The sequence below is a fragment of the Tupaia chinensis genome, unplaced genomic scaffold, assembly GCF_000334495.1.
Source record: "Tupaia chinensis unplaced genomic scaffold, TupChi_1.0 Scaffold000045_1, whole genome shotgun sequence".
In the NCBI taxonomy this organism is placed as follows: Eukaryota; Metazoa; Chordata; class Mammalia; order Scandentia; family Tupaiidae; genus Tupaia; species Tupaia belangeri.
Genome location: NW_006159501.1, coordinates 6,407,393 through 6,421,738, shown reverse-complemented (window position 1 = coordinate 6,421,738; position 14,346 = coordinate 6,407,393).

Here is a 14,346-nt window from a genome sequence, read left to right as displayed (position 1 = left end):
TCACTGTAAAATCGTCATCATTTCTCAAATAAGGTTGGATTGTCCAAATTTTTGGCTTTCTGTTCTTTTTTACATTAATATTTTCTATAACTCACTAGCCTATTCAATACCATCATGCCTTGGCATAGGCTTTTTTTTTTTTTTTTTTAATTCCTAGAATGGATTTTCTTACCCACACATCCACCCTCTTTTCCCCTTTGTCCATCTCGTGCACATATTATTTCATCATTAAAATATTGGGTATCAGGACCATCAGGTGGCATAATTGTTAAGTCTCTGGACTCTCACATAGCCAACAATGGTTCGAGTCCCTGACCTACTGCCTTGAAACTCACACTGGACATGTGTGCGTACATGCCCAAAATCCTGAGAGGAGACTGGAGAGAAGGGACTGTGGCATGACCATTCCCCCAGAGGGTGATTTCTTGTTTTCTGTCTCTCCAACGAATGCATGCACCCTATAGCAAAAAAAACCCAAAAAAACAAAAAAGCAAAAAAAAAACCTCTCTAAAAATAATATTATCAATAATAATAATATTGGGTATCATTTTTTCTTGGTAATTATTTAACGAGCCTGCTGACCCATATAGGAGAATCTCTTCACAAATGCAAGATAAAAAAGCATCTTAAAAATGTTGTGGTCTCAGGACCAGCAGTTAGCGTAATGGCTAGTTCGCTGGACTCCCACATAGCTGACCACGGTTCGTGTCCCGGACCTGGTGGCTTAAAACTCACGCCGGGCTTGCGTGTGTGCGTGCCCAAGATCCTGAGAGAAGAATGGAGGAGAAGGGATTGCTGTGTGACCATACCCCCTGGGGGGTGATTTCTCGCTTTCTGTCTCTCTGTCTCTGTCTGTCTGGCGAGTGCACACACCCTATGGCAAAAACCTCTCAAAAAAAAATGTTGTGGTCTCACTTTCAGTAGTCCATTCCATCTTTGGCTATGCAATGGTTGTCTGTGAAAAAGCATTTGACTTGAGTAGAGGTGGAAATGAAGAAAGTATTAAGATGGGAAATGCTGGAAGTTATTTGATATAATTAGGATTGCCCAATAAACATTCCCTAGGATGTAGTGGTTTGAATTCCAGAAACTCATCTGCTATCCTGCTAGCTCTAGAAATTTAACTTGATAAACATTGAACACTGTAATCTTAAAAGTGCTAAAAAATAAACCCTAAGATATTATTTGAAATCAGAAAGGATACAGGTACTAAATATGATTCCATCACTGTATCTGGAATGCCTCTAACTCTCAATCCATCTGTCACAATCTGTCTTTTTCCTTGTCTTTATTCATTCAGGTATTCATCTAAAAGCTCATTCTGTTATACATTAGACATTCATTGCACTAAACATAGAAAATAAAACATAATGCCAAAAAAAAAAATACACTCAACTCATCCTCATGAACTATGTTGAATAGTCAGGCAGTGGAGTTTCATTTTTTAATGATTATTTTGAAAGACGGGAAAGGATGCACTAGGGAGAAAAGCATACTATTCAGAAACCCATTAATGGGGATTGTAATAATTCAGTTGAGAGCTGATGATAGCATAAAGGGGGAAAATGGCAGTGAGATACAGAAAATTTGGATGGATAACAACAGCAAGAGTTACTATTTATGAAATATTTTCTGAATTCTGGAAACTGTGCTAAGTGTTTGCATACATATTTTTCCTTTGCTTTTCAGAAGAAATATCTATAGAAGGTAAGGTGCCCCTTTAACAGGTGAGGATATTGTGAGATCACTTATCTGCCAGAGGAACAGAGGTGATAAAGTTCAGAGCTGGAATGTAGACTTAGGTACCTCCACCTCCAAAGTCTGAGCTCTTACATAGCACTCTGGGTTTGGTCCAATCACAACACAACCCCAAGATCACAAAGTTACTGGTCAGCTTATGGGCCCAATTATGATTGACTTGCTAGCTTGTTCTTGACTGTTTGTCTTTCTTGAGAATACACAAGCCCTTGTAATGACTAAGTTCTTTCTGGTGGTTTGGGGGTCCATTTGCAACACTCTTTTCTCTTTCTAGCAAAGGCTTGTTTTCTCAGGCTTCTTGGAAAGGGCCATCCAGATTGCTGAGGTAGGAGTTGAGCAACTCCAACACCCACACCTTCTCATTTAAATCCATGGAGTAGGCTACCCAGAGGGGCAGAGTAAAACAGTAAGAGGAGTGGGAGCATATTATTCCTCCAAAGAGGCAAATTTCATTCCTCTTGGGTAAATACATTTAAGAGAATAGCTGGATCAAATGGTAAAAATGTGTGTTGAACTTTTTAAGAAGCTGCCAAACTGTTCCTTAACATGTTTTACCAGTCCACTTTCTTATCAGAAATGCAGGAGAATTTCAGTTGGCTCTACATCTTTTTGAACACTTGGTGTGATACATCTCTTGATTTTAACAATCATAACAGAGGCAGTGAATTCTCATGCAACATTTTTAAAAAAGTGTTTGTTTTTTAAAATTATTTTTTATTATTTATATGTTCAATAGCTATACATCATTTCAATTGTAAAGAGAATTTACCTAATGGTAAATGATGTTGGACATCTTTTCGTGTAATTTTTTTCTTTTCTTATCATTTTAAAATAATATATTCTATTTTCTTTAAATTTATTTTATATATTCAATCAGTACACATCACTTAGCTTGCAAAATGAATTTTCCAACATGAATACATTTCACATCAGTCCATTTGGGGATACTATACACTTTATCATCAACAAATAATAGTCCATTTCTGTGTCCCATAAATGTCTTGCCTCTCTATTTTCCTACTTAATGTCTGTCCTCATCTCTCTTTTTTTTCTCCCTCCTTCTTCCCACACTGTATCTAGTATCTATAACCCTTTTCCATGTTCCTATATCCTCTAATCTGTCTGTTTCAGTCATAGAGTACAGACTGTATATATTAAGTGGAGACATATAATGTCTCTCCTTCATAGCCTGGCTTTCTTCATGCAGCAGTAAATCTTCCATATTCACCCACTTTTTATCAAAAGCCAAGGTCTTGTTTTTCATGACTGAGTGGTATTCCATAGAGTATATGTGCCACACTTTTTCAATTCATTCTTCTCTTCATGGACATTTGGGTTGGTTCCATGTCTTAGAGATTGTGAATAATGCCTCAATAAACATAGATGTGCAAGTACTTTTCCAAATAAGTGTCCTCCTATCCTTTGAGTTGATAATCAGAAAGGGGATTGCTGTATCATCCATAAACATTTTTGGGTTGTGCTTCTTGCCCTTGTTTATATTAGGTTGTTGGGTTTATTTTTGTTGTGTGAGATATTCTGAAAATAGCCCTTTGTAAGTTAGCTTATCAACTCAATGACTTATCTATCCATTCTCTTAACCATGTATTTCAAGGAACAGATTGTTTTAATTTCAATAAAGCCCAACTTATCAGTTTTTCTTTTGTGTATCTTGCTTCAAGTATTTTATCCAAAAGTTTTTTTTTTTTTTAATTTTTTTTCTCCTTTGGAGAGGTTTTTGTTATAGGGCGTGTGCACTTACCAGAAAGACAGAGAGAGACCGAAAGCAAGAAATCACACCCTGGGGGGATGGCCATGCCACAATGCCTTCTCTTTCATTTCCCTCTCAGGGTCGTGGGCACACACACACGTGTGCCCAGCATGAGTTTAAGCCACCGGGTCCAGGACTCGAACTGCAGTCAACTACATGGCAGTCCAGAGACACAGTCATTGCGCCAACTGCTGGTCCCGTATCTAAAACTTTTTTATAACTCAAAGTTATAAAAAGTTATTTTTATATTTGATACTAGGAGTTTTAAAGGTTTTTTGTTTTAAATTTAGATTTAGTTGACATTTTGAGTTGTTTTCTCTCTGTGTTGCAAAGTATAGATTGAAGTCCATTAAAAAAATACGGATATGTAATTTTCTGGCAACATTTGATGAAAAGATCATCCTTTATTTTTCAAAACTCAATTGTTAATGCATATGTGTGTCTATTTCCAGATTATCTATTCTTTTCTACTGATCTCCTTGTTCATCAATACATAACAGTGTAGCTTTATAGGTATAGAAATCAGTTGTGTTACTGTTCCATCTTTATTCTTCTTTTTCAAAATTGTTTAGCTATCTGGGGGCCTTTGCATTTCCATGAAATTAAAAAATCATAATATTAAGTTTGAAAATAAACTAGTTAGATTTATAATTGGGATTTTATTTGTGGAGAATTTGCATCTTAATAGTCTTCTTATATTTGAATGAGGTGTATCTCTCCATTTATTTATGTAGTGTAGTTTTTAGTTTTTCTCAGTAATGTTTTAACATTTAGTGTACATGTCTTGAGTATTTTTTGCTCTTCTCCCCTTGATTCCCTTCCTCTTATCTTCTGCCATTTCCCACCCTCCTTCCACACTGTCTCTAGCATCCATGTTTGTTCTCCATATTTTTTTATATATTCCCTTATTCTCTTTATTTCCCTCTAGTGAGTACATGTGCCCTGTAGCAAATTTAAAAATAATAATAACTTTTTATATGTTATGTACTTTTTATATATTCATTTACTTAATTCTTATAATAACCAAGGGAAATTGGCACTGTTTTAGTCATATGTTACAAATGTGAAGAAAGGAGGCATGGAGAGGTTGAGTGATTCACTCGTGGCCACAGATTAGTCACTGGTAGAACTGGGACAGGCAGGTCGTGAGTTAGCTAGGGGAGTTAGGTGGCTATCTCTCATACTCTTCACTATTGGGCCATATTGGCTCCTACAACCTAGTGTGCATTAACATCAATTCACACATGCAGACATTTCTTTTTTACTATAAATGACCAAAAAAGTAGGCGTTATCACATTGTATAAATTTTTAGTCAGGAGGACACATGCGTACAGGTCAACTATACTTTTTAGCTCATTATTGGCTCATAAAATTTATTCTATCTGACATCATTCTATGCCCAGGGAAACATCAAATAGACTGGAATTTACCTTGTTGGCCAAGATCTGAGATCTTGGATTAATGTGTCTTAGGATTCTGTGCTTCATTGCCAACTGGAAACTTCTCAAAAAATAGAAAAAGAACACAAGAAGGTCTATCTTAATATGTGTAAACCTTCTCTCATATTGTTTTTCATATAACTACTGTAAGTATTAAACACTAAGTCCTCTAGACTTAGTGATGGATAACACCTCAGTTTCTTCCTGCTTATTCAAACATGTTCACCACTTTAAACTTATGTAATGTAGTTATCTATAAACAAATGCTTTTTAAAAATTGAGCATAATGTATTTTAATATTCTATGTGCATGGATTTAAAGCAGTGCAATACATGGCAAAAGCACTGCATCTTAAATTTAGAATGATTTAATGGAGGAGAATAGGAAGGACTGCATTTTCTTACTATGCCTATTTAGATTGTATTAATCTAGATTCATTTCGGGTTATAAAAATCACTTGATTTTACAGAGGAACTATTTCTATCTGTGGTCCCACTTATTCTTCAGCCACCATCTGCAGGCATCTCCAAGAAAAGTCTCTGCTCTATCGTATCACCCTCTCAGGTAAAAAGAAGTTCCCTTCTACTATATCCTAGAAAACTTGGCACATGCCACTATTAAACTCAGTATGTCATTATATCAGACCCAGAGGTATAGATCTTTCACACAATGGAAATTGGCATGTGATTTTGGCATTCCCAGTACCATTATAGATAGCTGGGTATAAAATATTGGATGGATGCTGCCAAGTATGGTAAGTGCATCAGAGTATTTATGGAAAAGAATGGAATGTAAGGGGCAAGTTGAAAAACATGCTGGAATTATTGTGACCTACTGCCATAAGCTAGGTGGGCATCCTGGGGCTCCCTCTTACTTGTTTGTATTTTAGTGGGGCATCAGCAAATCCAAAGGACATGAGGCAGAGTGCAATCTCTGAAAGCAACTCTCTGTATCTTGTCCATATGACATCCTTTGCATTCGGAACTTTTTTTTTTTTTTAATAGAGAACTATTTTTGCTATAAGGCACATGTACTTGCTCAAGAGATAGAAAGTGAGAAATCACTCCCCATGGGAGATGTTCACTCCTCAATCCCTTCCCTTCCATTCTTCTTTTGGAATTTTGGGCACACATGCACACATGTCTGGAGTGAGTTTAAGTAGCCAAGGTTGGAACTTTAACCATGGATGACTACACAGGAGTCCAGCAACATAGCCATTACACCATTTGCTGGTACTGCACTCAGGACTCTTAACAGAAGGGTTGGTGAGAAGCTTGGTCAATGAAAGCAAATGTTCTTGACAAGGAGTGGGACATTTCCATGGAGGCCCAGTTGCATTACCTCTTGCTATGATCTGAGACCAATGTTCTTTATAAAAGAATATGTGGGGCCAGAAGGTGCACTGGTGGTCAAGGATGCTGGACTCCCACATTGCTGACTGCGGTTTGAATCCGGGACCTAGTGGCTTGCTTTCTCTCTTTCCTTCTCTCTCTTTTACACTCTGTCCCTCTTTGGTCAAATTTAAAAATGAATAAATAAATAGATAAATAAAGTTAAATAAAAGTGTAATTCTTTAAAAGCAAAGGAGCATGCAACTAAGCGTCAGTATCCTCATACCGTGGGCAGAACCACCACTGCACTTGCTGCATACATTTCCCTGAATAGTACTGAAATATGTGGCCTCAAAACATCTTCATGCCATCACTTTCTGGATGAAGGTATTTTAAGTAAATGTGTCTAAATGTAATAGGCCTGTTTTATTTTAATTTAATGTGAATATATACTAAAAGGAAGTCACACTTTCTACACAAATTCATACAAAGTGCTTTTGGAGCCACCTTTTCGCTGAGTTATAATCAGGAATGGATTAGCAGTGAGGACCTCACTGGATTCTTGCCTAGGCTGGTCACTCAGGGAGAAATTTTAATGGACTCAGCAGAGAGTAGGTGGAAAGGTGTGCGTCATTTCCAAACAGAGTATCACTCATCACTGCTTCTAATCTTCTCATTCATGTTTACTAGAAATTATCTAGAACTCCATAGAAGCCCTGTGAGCATCAGAGTATCATTTGTATCTCATTTTGTAGATGAGAAAGAAAGGGATAGTAACCCCAGTTTGTAGCCTTTTTAAGAGTTAATGCTTAATTCCTTTCAGCAAAAAAAATTAAAAGCTTAGCCTGGCTCTTACCTTTCTTGTAAACAGTGTTTATCCCAAAGTCTTTGTCAAATGCATCTGACTCAGTCTTTCTGGGAAGTGGCAGATAATAATATTTGTTTTGTATTTTTAAAAACTAAAACATAGAAGTGTGAGGGACTTCACTGATGACACACATTCCATGTAGGACCCATTCGCTGTTAACTAAATTAAGTAAACATTGACTTACTCAGTGTGTGTTTTCTATGAAAATTGTAGTCTTCATTAGTATATCAAATTCATGAATTCCACAGTGTTTAGTGGAGGGAAAAACTGAAAGCACAAGTAGTTGGACCTTTGAACTGCAGCTCTTCTCCCAAACATTCCCTTTGCCCCAGAATCTATTGGTAATTACTGCTGCTGCCTTTGCTGCTGGACTGGTCCCAGAGCTTGCTGCTGTACTTGGGTCAACATAGGAACATATGCACAGTCCAGATCGCAGCACAGCTGGGATGACAACAGCATGAGCTGCTAAACCACACTGGATCTCATGAACTTGATCATGTAGCTGGGAAGGTGTGGCCGCCTCCTCACCAGGTGAGAGCCACACCCCAGCTAGCTCTTAGCTGGCAGAGGTCATTGGTGTTAATCCCTAACACAGTTAGGGTGGGATCTAGCCCAGGCTTTAGCAGAAGCCTGAGCTCCTATCTTCCTAGTGTGTGTTTCCAGACAATCTTCCCTCTTAGGACACAGTTTTCTCCATTGGTGGGTCTTTGGTGCATACACTTTGCAAGGCAATGTGCCATCTGAGAGTATGCCACAGAATATGGGCACAAGATAGAAATCACGGTAGTGCAACTTAACGTGTCCATGCATTTGCTGAGAATATACCAGAGATCTGGAGTCTCTTCCCTTGTAGTTCTCCGTGCAGCAGACTTTGGCGGGTATGGTTGGTATGCTGAGCTGAATGGTGTCCTCTCAAAACTAATGCCTACCAGCACCCTCAGAATGGGACCTTATTTGAAAATTAGCATAGTTGCAGATGTAATTTGTTGAGATGAAGTAACATTGGATTTGGATAGGCACTCATCTGAGGACTAATGTCTTTTAAAAGGACTAAAACAGGCCCAGTCATGGTAGCATGCAGGGAGATACTGCTATTCTGCAGCTTAGTCTACTCGGGAGGTGTGGGTTCAATTCCTAGTCCAACACAAAGTTAGGCTTGGTGACACATGCCAGGAGTCTTAACTACTCAGGAGGCTGAGGCAGGAGCACTGTGACATAGTGATACCCTGTCTAAAGAAATCAAAAAAGAAAAAGAAAGGGAACTGACACCTTAACACATAGGGGGGAACACTAGGTGACAGCAGAAACTGAGATTGATTCTTTCTTCACGAGCTAAGGAATGCTATTAACTGATGCAACACCAGGAGCTGCAAAAGGGCTTAGAGCAGATTCTCTCTCTGAGCCCCTAAGAAGGAACCAAACCTGCCCACACCTGGATTTTGTACTTCTGGCCTCCAGTCCATGAGAAAATTCATTTCTGTTTCTCTCTCTCTCTTTCTCTACTGTTTATTTCTTTCATGAGAGTGAGAGATAGACAGATAAGCACTTTCAACATGATCTTACATGGCAATCCTCTCCCCCGTCTCCTCAGCCAGCCAGAATCATGAGTAGGGTGCTGAGTGTGCAGTTTGACCAGGTAACTGAACTGCAATCTTCCTTAGGGATTCAGCATCCCTCAAACAATGTGTCAGCAGTCAGGGCTGGCTCACTGGCACAGTGATCACACACTGCGTGAGCGAGGCTGGATCCCTAGGAAAGATCACGTGTCTGTTTGTACACATGCATGCAAAAATTTATAAAGTTGAGGATTCATATCCAAACCTGTTTCTTGTGACTGCTCATTAGCTAATTCTATAACAGAGAAAAGTGAGAAGATATTAAGTTATTTTGACTGTTGTTTTGATAGAAAACTTCTGATGTGGTACAAATAGTTTAGGTACGTCAAATCAATACAGTCCTAATATGGCTGAATTGGAATAGCTACATTTAATCCACATTATATTATATTGGGAACGTCATAATGTATTTTTTCTGGTTTTCTATGTAAAAATGCATCATGTCTTTCCTAACAACTCAATAGTTACTTTGTGCTATTTTACTTAGAAAGCTTTGGCTTAAGTCAGTCTGTTTATTAGTTGAGACAAATTAAGTTTGAGATGCCCAGCATTACTCAGAATTTATAAACATTAAGTTCGGAAGGAACCTCAAAAATCTACCATGTCCACTCTATTCCACATCTGCATAGTGATAATCCTTTGTAGAGATGAAACTCTTCTAGGACATTATTTTCTTTACACCCCCCCTCCAAAATTACCTATTCAAATGTCTCACATTCCTAATCATTAGAAATCACTTTTTTTACACTGCATATATTTTCTTTTTGTTGGTCTTGTTTCCATCAGAACACATCTGACATTCTTTCCACATGAAACCTCTAGGGAATGTGAGTTTATCTCTTCAACTATTGAAATTCTTTCACCTTTCTGGTCCCTTCTTGATTAATGTCAATATTTGTTTATTCGTTTATTCATTCAGCAAAAATACATTAGACACACACAATATTCAATATTTATAAACTATCTGAGATGTGTGATGTGCATTACTCTGAATGCTTTATAAATATTAACTTTTTAGATCTTCATAATAAGCCTGAGATAAATACTATTATTTGCCTCTTACTACATTTGTGAAGTTTAAGAAACACTTTTTTTTTTTTTTAGAGAGAGATTTTTCATATAAGGCATGTGTGCTCACCAGAGAGACAGAAAACAAGAAATCACCCCCCAGGGGGGATGACCAGGCCACAATCCCTTCTCCTCCATTCTCCTCTGGGAATCTTGGGCATGCATGCACACATGCCCAGTGAGAGTTTTAAGTCACTGAGTCTGGAACTCAAACCACAGTCAACTACATGTATTCCAGTGACCTAAACATTATGCCACCTTCTGGGTCCCAATAAACATTTTTAAAGATAATTCAGTGAGTAAATGAATAAATATATAGATAAATATGTAGTAAAAATACTTCATCTTATGGGTTCTCTTCATCTCTCTCATCATTCTTTGGATTTTATACTCAATGGCATTATGATCATGGTTATGGCTTAAGTTAAAACAACCAACAAGGATATACTGGGTGAACAATGCCATTGGGGTGCATTGAATTCCGGAACACATCCTCATTCAGAATCATTCTTGAGCCTGCTCCATGAGATATGCTGGGTAAAAAGAATCTCTGCTGCTACCAGCAGTTAGCATAATGGCTATGTTGCTGAACTCCCATGTTGCCGACCATGGTTCGAGTCCCAGAACTAGTGGCTTAAATTCATGACTGGCACATGTACGTGCATGCCCAAGATCCCGAGAGGAGAATGGAGGAGAAGGGATTGTGGCCTGGTCATCCCCCCTGGGGGATGTTTTTTTGCTTTCTGTCTTTCTGTCTCTCTCTTCTGTTTCTGGCTAGTGCACACACCCTATAGCAAAAAGCTCTCAAAAAAAAAAAAAAAAAAAAAAGGCTCTGTTGAAATTATACAAACGAGTGCATGACATACAACTCTGCAGAAGTCCAAACAGTATGGATGCATTATGCCTGCCTAGGGAAGGGATACTCGATAATCAAGACTGAATTCCACTGTCTTTGGATATGTTCATCCTGACTGACTCTAATTAGTTCAAATCCTATAGCACAACTCTGTGAGTGTTCTTCAAAAACTGCAGTGATTACCAATTGTGATTTGTGTTGCCATGATGAGAATGACTTTCAGCATTTTCTTAAAATAATTGTATCTACTAAAATATGTGGAGAGCAGGCCTTAATGACCTGGGTCAGGTACAACTCAACCATGATTAAGCAATTCTGAAAGTGCATGGCCTAGATATAGAAGGTAGCTATCCATTAATAAGCACCTACAAATGATCTCCCTTGGAATCACCTATAAATTGCTCTCAAAATGTTCAAGAAATGTTTCATTTCTGAAGGAAAATGAGGTATAATGCAAAAGCTTGGGTAAGGTAGGAATGGATATTACCCCTGTAGACTCCTGTAAAATCACCAGATTTCCTGGAGAATATAGAATGCCTTTTTTTCTTGATTTCATTTTTCAATTCATCAAGGCTCAGTTTAAATACCACTGTTGGTAAAACGTTATCTTTGATTCTCCAGATAGGAATTTTTATTCTATAAATCCCATCCATTTTAAATTTATTCTTGTCCCATTTCCTATTGGTGGAAAGATTTCCCCTTATGTTCAGGGGTAAGGATGAGTTTCTTTCATCATTCTCTTCAAAAAGAGGTAGAAAACAAGACAAAATTCCTACTTTGATGGATGCTGCAGTCTAGGAGGAAAGTCAATCAGATTACAGACAACTAAAAATTTAGCTTATGTTCTAAGATGGAAAAAAATAAGTAGAGGATGTGTGACTGGCCTTGTAGTCTAGTACTTAAGGGATCTGTATCCCACCTGGCCAATTGTGGTTCAAATCCTTGTGCTGATGGTTTGAAAAACATGCAGGGCAAAGGGATTATGGTATGACTACCCCCCATTAGAGGGTACTTTCTTCCTCTCTCTGTTTCTCTCTCTGGTGAGTGCATACATCTTCTGGCAATTAAAGAAAAATAAAAAGAACTAGGTGATATGGACAAAGTGATATTGGTGCTGAGGACTGGTGTCAGCGAGTCAATATGGGATAGATATCACTGTATTGTCATACGAAGAACAGTCAGTGAAAGGCCTAGAAGTGAGAGAAAGAGGAAGAAATTTGAGAAAATTAAAGCAGCTCAATATAACTAGAAGTTTAGGTCTTTTTAATTCATGCTGTCTCTGCCTTGTTTGGCTCAAGTTGATACAATGCCATTATATACCGTAAAGGCTTTCTGTGTATCAATTATAACATTCTCCATTAGACACAGGCCATAAAAATAGAGGCAATAAACTCTCCTCTGGCTTTGTCTGCTTCTAGGGCTGCCTTGAAATAATACTCTTACTACTGAAAAAAGTTCTGAGAAGATTCGGGCAGCATGCTAAGGGATGAAAAGACATCCAGGCATTTTTTTCTTTCATGTTCAAAAATATATATTATTAACAGGAATAAGGTAGGAAAAAAATTCTAAGGCTCCCGAAGAATCTATGAAACATCAACTTAACTCTTACTGAGATCTTGTCAAAGAACTTCATGATTATATCCTTGGCTTTGTCTTTACTCTGGGCTATCTTTTCTGAGTAGTTCTTTTCTCTAGGTCCTTTCTTAGCTTGAAAATATTCATCTGGGAGAGATTGGGGAAAAATTAGTTTAATTTTTGAACTCAGAAAGTCCTGAATCCATTCTATTTCTTTTAAATTTTGCTGAAAACTGAGGTTCTTTTTTAGCTCAAATCTCTCTATTTTTATCATATCATGCATAGCTTTAAAAATCAATTGGAAGTTTTAACAATCTGTCTTGAAATTGCCTTAGGTAAATCCACCAGTTCATTAAGTTATATTTTCTGACTACCATGATACCACAGGTGACAGTCTTGACAAAATTGCCTCTCTGAACTCAGCCTTTTTCTGAGGTCCTCTGAGTCCCATTCACCACCTGGTTCCATAGAGGACACCACATGTTTTAGCAGTACCCATACCACTTCCAGGTACCCAGTTCTATTCCAGTGGTTCTTGCTGCATAATGAACCACTCACTGCAAATCTCCAAATAACCATTTTACCGTGTCCATGGATTCTGAAGGTAGACAATTCAGAAGAGCGTACCAAGGATGGTTTGTTATTACTCTGTGATGTTTGCATAGGGCCTCAGCTTGGAAGAGTTGAAGGTTGGTGATAACTCAATGACTGTGTGCTAGAATTAACTGGCCTCACTCACAAGTTTGGCAGATGAAGAGAGAAGATTTAAAGATGAAAACTGAAAGCAAGGGTGCCTATGTGTGCCCTTCTGTATGATTTGACATCCTTGCATGGAGAACTCAGGGTAGGTGGGCTTTACCTGATATCCTCAGGACTCCAAGTACAGACAAGGTAAAAGTCCTGTTGATTTATATGATGCTTTCTTAACTGTTGCACAGAGCAAGTTCAGAGGTACTATATTGATTGAAGCAGTCACAAGCCCTTCCAAATTCAGGAAAAGGGAACATGGATGGTAGTACCTCTCTGTGGTGGTTAGTTTTGGGTATCAATTTGATGGACTAAGGAATGCCAAGGAAAGCATTCCTCTGGTTGTGTCCATGGGAGTGGTTTTGGAAGAGATTAGGATAGAAATCTGAGTAGACTAGATGTAAAAGATCCAGAATTGATGTGGGCAGGCATGACTCAAACAACAAGAGGCCCAGACACAGTAAATACAGGAGGTGAGTGGGTCTCTTCTCATCAGAGACATAAGATAGCTTCTGTTGCCTTGGACATCAGAATTGAAGGCATGTCTGCCTATTGACTCCAGGATTTAACTCAGTGCTCCTCAAGTTCTCAGGACTTCAGCCTCTGACTTTGAGTTACATCATCAACTTTCTACTCTGAGGCATTGGGACTTGGGCTGAATCATGTTACAAAAACTCTAGGCTTACAGACAGCCCTTTGTGGTACTGCTCGGCTGCTATAACGCATGAGCCGAGTGCCCCAATAAATTCCCAATAGAGATAGATATTGGTTCTGTTTCCCTAGAGAACCTCGACTCACACACTTTCCATGTGATAAATGTCCAAGAACTTTACAAGCATATTTTAAAACTTTCACACATGAATCTGAATTGTTTAGAGAGTGGAGAAACAAAAATAGAAGCAACTTGGTAGAGAGGAGGGCCTAGGTCTGGCTTTGAATTTTTAAAAGAGTTTATTTCAGACACCAGGCGGACTGAGGCTGTAGGCCTGACCCTTCTGAATCTTGGCGCATCCCTACCGTTCCTCCTCCTTGGACCCCAGAGATACCTTAAATAAGTTTGGAAGAAACATATAGATTACCTGATGACTAGGGACAATCGCAGAGGCTCAAGAAATATGAGCAACCAACAAAAGGCCTCTCCCTCAAGGGAAATCATCAAGCCTACATCACCCACAGTCAATACAATGGACGTTGTGGACATGTCTGTTAAGGAATTCAGAATATTAGTAGTGACCAAACTAACTGAGATGGAAGCAAAAAGAGACAAGGAGCTCCAGGAGATGAGGAAATCCTTTAATGACTTGAAAGAAGAAATGAAT